The following is a 9,486-nucleotide window of genomic DNA, read 5'->3' on the forward strand; positions in this document are numbered from 1 at the left end:
TCATAAATAGATCTCCACAGGTGGAAGCTTGATGCCGGCCTCGCTTAGGAAAGGTATATCGGGTGACCTATCAGCCAAATCACGATATAATCGATACTCGGCTTCATAATCATGAAGCATGAGCTCGCTCCTTTGATTTGTATGGTAATGGTGCTTTGCCTCCGCAGACTTACCGAAGCCGAAGAGACTCACCTTCTCGCAAATCCCCAATGCAACCATCACCGACTGCATTCCAGACGAGTAATGGAACATGGGACCTTTGTGCGTCGCGCTCCATTCATCCAGATGCTTTTTGATGATCTCCAAAAATATGTTGAGAGACTAATACTTCACTAATATGCTGCAAAGGTTGTCGAACCGGGCATCGGTGATGAGCAGAGGCCCTGAGAGAATAATACTTCACTAATCTACTATAAATGTTGTCGAAGCAACATCGGTCATGAGCAAGGGGGGCATGTGGGATGCATTGTAGTGAATAAAATCCATGAATTGGCTGGACTGACATATGTATATCATAATTGGGTCGTTTTCCCCATACAAATGGTAGAAATACCCAACTCTCTTGGTGCAGCAATTCAAAATATTGTCGTTGATGAACGTCCAAGTGGTCTTCGAGCCCACATTTTCTTCGAAACCCTCAGTGAGGGTGCTGTTGAGTCAGATTACCATCTCGTGGGAATCGATAAGTGGTCTGTGGTTTTTCTGCAGAAGGATGTCATTGTTACCAACCACAACACAACTCCGGTAGGGTGGTCCAGGTCGGATCTCCATAGACCTTGTGTTGTTGTAGTGGTGATCCAAATTCATCTTTTCCAACTGACATATAACCAATTTCCAAGTGCAAGGGATCAACCCTGGTAAGCGTGGTAAGCGTAACACAAGGCATAAGGGGCATAACAAAAAGAGGGAGGGTGAAATATTTGGAACTCTAATTGTACAAATGTCATGGTTATAAGAAATAACTATGTAATTGTAATTGGATAGATGTCAAGGTCATATGAAAATGGTAGACTAAAAAGTGAGATGAATTAATTCAAAAGAAAGGCCTATCGGCGTAATAATATGTCTTTTCAAACCTTTGCCACGAGAAAAGCACAGTTTGATAGGGTTTGAAAAGTCAATCGAGCGAATGGAGTGGTTGTGTCATGCCCCTACACTGGCGATACTCTTCCAACCGTACTATAGGAGGTGCGGCACCACCGACCACTTTCTTTTTAACAATACTTGTGATCGTGGACTACACCTACTTTCTATACTTCGATTATTTTCCAACTTCCCTAAGTATACATTCAAATTAACACAGTGGAAACTTTCATACATCATTCATCATTATTATCTTTTAACATATATGCACAGTGGTTAATAAACTAGGAGGGGCAACTCCCTATAATATGAGTATGCCTGATAATAACAATATTTCACAAAATATACATTTTTACAGTCTTTGCAAGAAACCCCAATTTTCCTTGGTACAATATCTGTCACAACCGTGCAACCCGGCCTGCACCGTTCAGAGTACCCGAACCACCGTTTGGTGTGCCCACCGGTTCTACCGCTCGTTGCAACTCGTTCACTGTCGCACTGTTCATCACGTCATTCACCTTCAGCTCGTTCAGCTGAACGCCCTCAACTTGTTCAGGCGAATGCCCTTGCATTCCCTCACCCATTCAGTGGTTCAGGCGCACGCCCTCGCCCGTTCAGTCGTTCGGCCTGGCGCCCTCGCACGCCCTCGCCTGAATAACTTCACACGACTTCTCTCATTCAGTCGTTCGGCCCGGCGCCCTGACATGCCCTCGCCCGAACACCTTCGAACAACTTTGCCCATTCGGTTGTTCGACCTGACACCCTCGCACGCCCTCGCCCGAACACCTTCGAACGACTTCGCCTGTTCGGTCATTCGGCCTGGCACCCTGGCACGCCTACACCCGAACACCGTCGAATGACTTTGCCCATTCAGTCGTTTAGGGGGACATCCTTGCACGCCCTCACCTGAACGCCTTCGAACAATCGTTCAGACAAACGCCCTCGGATGCCCTCGCCCGTTCGGTCGTTCGACCCAACGCCTTCGCACGCCCTCACCCGAACGCCTTCTCATGACCTACGGCGTCGTTTTCTATGTTTGTTGGGGCTCTATGCTATGGCCCAAGAGTCTACCTGCACTTCACGAAATTTCAGTCTTCCCAAGTAGCTCACCCTCCTAGCTTGCATAAACACTTGGAAGCTTTTGCTTGAATGATTTTTACCACCATTCCAACGCTTTAATTATATGGCGGTTGGCCCATCCGTTTGGGCGTCTAATCACCAAGCCGACCCACCCTTTCATCCAACTCGCCCCAACTTTGCGTTGGCCCATGGTGTGGGTGCCCATGTGCGGGACCACCCCCACATATAAACTCACCACCGCCCCAACACTTAGTCAATTTTCAAGATGAATTTCGCGTCGCATGTTGGCTCGTCTCCTCAGTTCAGTCAGCTCGTCACACTGTGTGGGCGCACCCCAACTCTCTGGTTACCCCAGCTCATCGCACCCTCGCCCATCGTGCGCCCTTCTCCAAACAAACTACAACTCGTGGGCCTTACATTCTCCCCCACTCTGAATGGTTTTCGTCCTCGACAACACCATAATACAACATCGCAAAGTGTCGGTAGCTCCAACATCGAAATGCTCATGCTGCCTACCTCTACTCTGCCATCGCATAAACCATAGGTCTATGTCCTCCATGAATCGGAAAGTCTCCTCAGCCCATGATCATCAACCACATCTGTTTCCATCCCCACATGCTACCCGACCGTGGAAGGTTGGTCCCTCCAACTCAAGCTACATGCTCGTTGCAACATATCGTGTTGACCTCATCATGTATTGTCATAGTGTGAACTGCTGCCATGATACTCCAACACAATGCTAACACATCTTTGTACACTTTCGGACCCCATGATTTGAACTAGTCGGGTAGCTAGTCCAACTATCACTCTCAAGCCATGAGAGTGCACATCCTCATGCCACCATCAATCGTTTCTCCTAGCCTCCTATCACAACAATAACCTGATCAAGAATCCATTTCCACCTAAGTAAGCCATGCCCAGGTCCATGAAGTAAACTCCATCTCATCTGCAACATGTTGTCCATGATGTTTGGTATCAATGTGCTGCATGAAATCAGTCTCATCTATCCCAACATTATCATCCATGTGCTGCCCATGATTGTAGACCAATCAGCTCCCAAGTGTAGAAAGTGGTTAAGTCTCGGCTTAACCCATGCCCAAGTGTTGCCACCAAGGCATCATCGTCGCTGCAACTCCATCACTCCAAAGTGTCTCATATCAATCCTCCACATCAAATCACTCTCTCAAGCACACCCATAAATGTACTCAAAAGTATGCACCCCATACTGCATCAAAGTCCCTGACCTCAGCTCCTTAATGCATTAGATCCTCTAAGTCCACCATAATATGAAGTCTCCAAAAGTCACAACCTCATGTCATCATGAGCTCCATGAGTCATCTCCAACCAACATCCTAGCAAGCATACATGTCTCGAGCCAAAGGTATTTGAAATATGCCTCAACTCTCCATGTAATAGGGATGCTCCATAGTCTGCTCACAAGTCCAACCAAGTCCATAGCCTTGTTGTGCAAGAGTGCACAACATCCCCATCGGCTCATAAGTAAAAGTCTCCATGTCACATCGGAAAATCCATCCGCATAACATCCTTGCCTTGGCACTCCTTATTAGATGCCCATAAGTGACACCCCTATAATTGCTCCCGCATAATGTCCTTGCATAAGACTGCCATGCTCCATGTCTCCAACTCGATGTCCATGACTCAAGTTGCCCATGTTGTCCAACTAAGTAGACCCATCACAACAATCGGTCATCATTATCCAAGTCTGCAATCCGATCTAGTGAACTCGGTCACCCAAACCATATCATCATCACATGAGTCTCTTCCACCATGGCTCCCCCACTAAAGGTTCCACCAATGCTTCCTCTTGGTCTCGGCCATGAGAAGTCCACGCAAGTATCACCAAACTCAAATGTGTGCCCTTGTCCAATTTGTCCATGAGTTATGCTAGGCACTTAGCCAATTTCTCCATATGGCTAAAGCATGACCCATTCCTTCACAATGATCATCACGTTCCTCCTTTGTCACGGGCATTTGAAATTTATGCCATAAGGTCACAAACAGCCCCAACAAGCTCTGCAACAACCAATGGTCCTTGCTTCTCCATACAAGGTCTCATCGTAGAAATCCATGGTAAGATCCTCCATCACATTGGAAAACTAATTTTGCCCTCCCCTACATACGACCCATTTACCAAAAGCTCAAATGAAACACAAGTATCAGTATATTTACTTCATCATGAGGCTTCTCCATGTGAGTATCCTCATCCACCAATGTCTACAAACTGCACGATCCTGGTCCAACTTGATCAATTTCAAGTTCATCCTCCATCACTGTCATATCTGCAAAATCCTCAAACATCACGACTTCCTCTTCTTTGTCATCGCAATCTGCAACTACATCTTGCTCCATTTGCCCAACCAAGTCGAAGAAGTTCATCTTCAACATTCCTTTCCAAGACTTCAAGTTCATCCTGAATCTATGGGTTCTCTTCTTTCATCCACTTCAACTTGTATAAGGTCAGCAAGAGCCTCCCTTGGCATTCTTCCAAACCTACCATGTCTTGTCGTTCAGCTTGGCCCAAGCACGATGCTTCACCCGTGCTAAACCTGTCACGAAGTATTACACTTCCTTCGGTACGCCTGGTTTGACTAAATCAAGCTCCGATACCACCTATCACGAAGTGCAGTGGGATCAACTTTTCTGCAAATCCGATTCTCTGAATCAGGGCTCTAATACCACCTGTCATGCCCCTACATTAGCGGTACTCTTCCAACCATACTATAGGAGGTGCGGCACCACCGACCACTTTCTTTTTAACAATGCTTGTGATCGTACACTACGCCTACTTTCTATACTTAGATTATTTTCCAACTTTCCTAAGTATACATTCACATTAACACGGCAGAAACTTTCATACATCATTCATCATTATTATCTTTTAACATCTATGCACAGCGGATAATAAATCGGGAGGGGCAACTCCCTGTAATATGAGTCTGTCCGATAGTAACAACATTTCACAAAATATATAGTTTTACAGTCTTTGCAAGAAACCCCAAGTTTCCTTGGTACAATATCTATCACAGTCGTGCAACCCGACTTGCACCATTTAGACTACTCGAATCACCGTTCGAAGTGCCCATCGGTTCTACTATCCGTCGCAACTCGTTCACCGTCACACTATTCAACACGTCGTTCACCTGCAACTCATTCAACCGAATGCCCTCAACTCGTTCAGGCATACGCCCTCGCACGTCCTTGCCTGTTTAGTCGTTCGGGGAGACGCCCTCGCACGCCCTCACCCGTTCAGACCAATCTCGCCCATTCAGTCATTCAGGCGGATGCCCTTGCACGCCCTCACCCATTCAGTCATTCAGCCTGGTGCCCTCGCACACCCTCGCACGACTTCGCCCATTCAGTCTTTTGGCCCAGCGCCCTCGCATGCCCTCGCCTGAACACCTTCAAACGACTTCGCTTGTTCGGTTGTTTGGCCTGGCACCCTCACACACCCTCACCCGAACATCTTCAAATGACTTCGCCCGTTCAGCCGTTCAGGCGAACGTCCCTGCACGCCCTTACCCAAACACCTTTGAACAATCGTTCATACAAATGCCCTCAGACGCCCTCGCCCATTCGGTCATTCAGCCCAACGCCCTTGCATGCCCTCACTCGAATGCCTTTGCACGACCTGCGGCTCCGTTTTCTGTGTTTGCTACAGCTCCGTGCTACGGCCCAAGAGTCCGCCTGCACTTTGCCAAATTTCAGTCTTCCCAAGTAGCTCGCCCTCCTAGCTTGCATAAACACTTGGAAGCTTTTGCTTGAATGATTTTTTCCACCATTCCAACGCTTTACTTATATGGCGGTTGGCCCATCGGTTGGGGCATCGACTCACCAAGCTGACCCACCATTTCGTCCAACTTGCCCCTCCTTCGCGTCGGCCCATGGTGTGGGTGCCTATGTGCGGGACCGCCCCCACATATAAACTCACCACCGCCCCAAAACTTAGTCATTTTTCAAGATGACTTTCGTGTCACACGTTGGCTTGTCTCCTCCGTTCAGTCAGCTTGTCACACCTTGTGGGCACGCCCCATCTCGTCACCCGCTCGCCTGTCGTCCGCCCTTCGCCAAACGAACCGCAACTTATGGGCCTTACATGTTGCATCGTGTGTCTCGCTTTTAAGATCAGAACCGAATACTTTCCACTTTGGAATATATATAAAATTAATTTATAAAATGTAAAATTTTAACAATATTGTTTTCAACCATAATAATTGGAAATAACCAAAAGAGAACCAAGTACTTAAAATTAAATTTATAAAATTTGAAAATTTAATAGTAAATAATAATAAGAAATAAAAATGAAATTGTTTATATCACAATTGTGATTTCTTTGTAACCGTCTTATGCATAGAGATGGTTTAAGAGAATAAATGCTTGCGGAAAAGTTCAAAGTTGATTATAATTTTTTCGGGAATGTCGCATACCTATATATATTAAAATTGTTATATATTTTTTTAATTATAATTTTTTTATATAAATTTTTAAGATATTGGTTGTTTAAAGAATTTGAGATTTATTTTAAATAGATTTAATTTTTTTTAAGTTTAAGGGTGCTCTAGAAGGGATTAGTGGGAGGGGCATAGCCACCTCCTCATCAAATATAAACTAGGATGGATATGACATAAGGTTTCCTTCTTGATGTTTGACTGAAGTCATTTCGTTATGGGCCACTCTTTCAAGCATAGTCCTTCATGAGCTTGCGTTATTACACATTCTAATGGGGTTAATGTTGTTGCGCATGGAAATTAACTCAAATGGCAACTCCACTGGTGATAATCCACCACCCCCGCACTTAGAGATATTCCCAGGATGGTTCATCATGTAACTTGGTCATCACATGTAGTGTAGGTGACTTCGTATGTAACTAGAGTGTTGGGTTGTGTTATATTCTTTCCACGACTAGCCCACGTAGTTAACTGGGGGGGTAGAGCCCCCCCTTCATTGTGCATATTGTGTAGCGAGGGGGGGTCACAGGGGGTTTGAAGGGTACCCATAACCCCACTTTATGGGATCCGGGGCAGTGCCCCGGAAAATTTTGGTTTTGGACCCTATGTTAGGTTGGGCGGACCCACCTGTGGTTTTGTGCATGATTTCTGCACATTTTTCAGGACGCGGTGGTTTTTGGTCCATGGTTTTGGATGCGATGGTTTTTCGGTCCATGGTATTGGATGCTTCGGCATGTATAAATATGTATTGTAACATTGAAAGGAATATAATGAAAAATCAAGCTGGTAGTCCGGATTTTGGGATCCAGGGGAAAATCTCTGTGTATATGTGTTTTATGTGTTATGCTCTCGCATTGTTTATTTTCTGTGTTTTAGAATTTGTATGCAGGTAATTTTTGTACGGGATTAAAACCTACATAGAGTGGTTCCACACAATGTGCAAAGTAATTTTTGGTTCGGGCTATTATACAAATGAAAATAATAGCTCTTCATGGCATTTGCCTCCCACATTTAGCATTCATTGTAGCAAGGTGGTAATATTTGGTTTAAATTCCTCTTTGTGTTTCGTGATGGTAATTCATTATTGTTTCCATCTAGATTTGGGATCCTCCCCAACTTTTCAATGGACACTCCTACATGATGTAACAAACCTGGTGAAAATTCCATGTAATAAACGTAAATAAAGGAAAAGTAAGACCATGGGTAAGGGACACGTATTCCAAACTGAATGTTGGGAAAATATATCCTAGTGGGCATCACTGGATGTGCTTATGGCTAAAGGAAATTGTCAAAGGAAAAGTCAAGGGCATAAAAAGGAAAACAAACATTTTTGGCAAATTTATTTATGAAAATAACGGAAATTAGAAGAAAAGTAAGGTGAAAGGTCATAGGTTGCATGTGAGGATGAAATTGAAGGAAAATAATGGAAATTGAAGAAAATAGAGGCCTCTTTGATAAAAAAGCTTCTGAGGACCAGTTGGCAAGATCTTGGGTCAAATTTTTCTCGGGTTTTGCTTTGGAGCAAGAAAGGGAAAAACAAGCAAAGGGAAAGGAAAGAAAGCAAGGATCAAAAAAGGAGGAGCAAGATCAAGAAGCTTCAACAGGAATACTTGTAGGTAACATATTCCATGTGCGATTTCCTAGCTAGTTTGGACATGCATGTCTTTGCATGTTGGTGTATGATTCTCTTGCTGTCAGTGGCATGGTTCTACTGGGTTATGATAGTGGTTCTTAGGGTAGCCTTGCCTTTTCCAGATGCCATTGTGTGTTGCGATGTTTATCTCAGTTTTTAGCTTTGGATATGTCTGATGGATTTCAGAATCTGGGGTAGAGGTGATCTCAAGGTTCCTTCCCAAAGGCCTAGGAATCCGTTGGCCACTTTTTGGCGGGATAAATCCTAAGGGAGGAGTCTCAGTTTAGGGCTTAGTGATCCGAGTTTGGATGGAAGTAAAGCTTAATAGTCTAGTCCCAGTTTAGGGCCTAGTGATCACAGATTGGATTGGGGTAAACCCTGAGAGACAAGGAGACGGAAAATTTCTCAAGGATAGTGATGGATTCTGAATGGCATTCCAAGTTTGGTTCGATTTTGTGATTGGAGCACTGGTTTTGGTGTGATCATGATTTGGGGAGGGTGGAGGTGGTTTAACCTCTGGATTCCCTTGGTTGTTTTTGGATTGGTTTATCCATGAGATCCCACATTCATGCTTGGAATATAGCATGGGGATGACTGACTGAAAGAAATATTTGGTTCAGCCATGTCTATGGTTAGGTGGTACGTGGAAGTCCCAAACCTTATTGGATTTGCCTATGATTAATGAAATCTAATTTCTCTTTCTTTTGCACTTGTTTATATATGGATTTAATGGTTATTATATCTATGTTATTTCCATGGTTTTGTGCCAGTTATAAGCATGGTTAATTGACTGGTTCATGTCATGGTTATTTCATGTATTTACTTGTAATTATTAAAATAATGGATGCAAGACCTAATTGATGTCATAACAGTTCAAGGGAGAAGGCAGTGATCCTTCTTGTCATGTTTCATAAGATTTTTCAGTCATTCATGCTCTGTCTTGTATCCTAGACCTGTAGGTTGCATTGATGCCAAGTGTTTGATAGAATGTCAGTCCCAGTTGGGGATGGTCAGGCCTAGTCTTGAGGTTGAGTTTTGGTTTATTAGTCTTGTCATCATGTGTTTGATGGATTCTAAAAGTTACAAGTTCTGGGCAGTGGCCGAAATTTTGGGCTAGAAAAGTGCCTTAAATTCCACGGATGTTGGCACAGGTCTGCTGGGAAATGTCCCTGGATGTAGACATGTAGGTTTGTGAGAGCATCCAGAGGTCCGTAGATGTTGGCA

General features: G+C 44.4%; 1 pseudogene; it reads right to left on the reverse strand.

The window, feature by feature from the left end:
• On the reverse strand, positions 1-807 carry LOC149250047 (sialyltransferase-like protein 1; annotated as a pseudogene).
• Between the last annotated feature and the right edge of the window lie 8,679 nt (positions 808-9,486).

This window comes from Pinus tabuliformis, chromosome 7 (genome assembly GCF_031772625.1).
Source record: "Pinus tabuliformis cultivar Carrire ecotype Pingquan chromosome 7, CPIR1, whole genome shotgun sequence".
NCBI lineage: Eukaryota > Viridiplantae > Streptophyta > Pinopsida > Pinales > Pinaceae > Pinus > Pinus tabuliformis.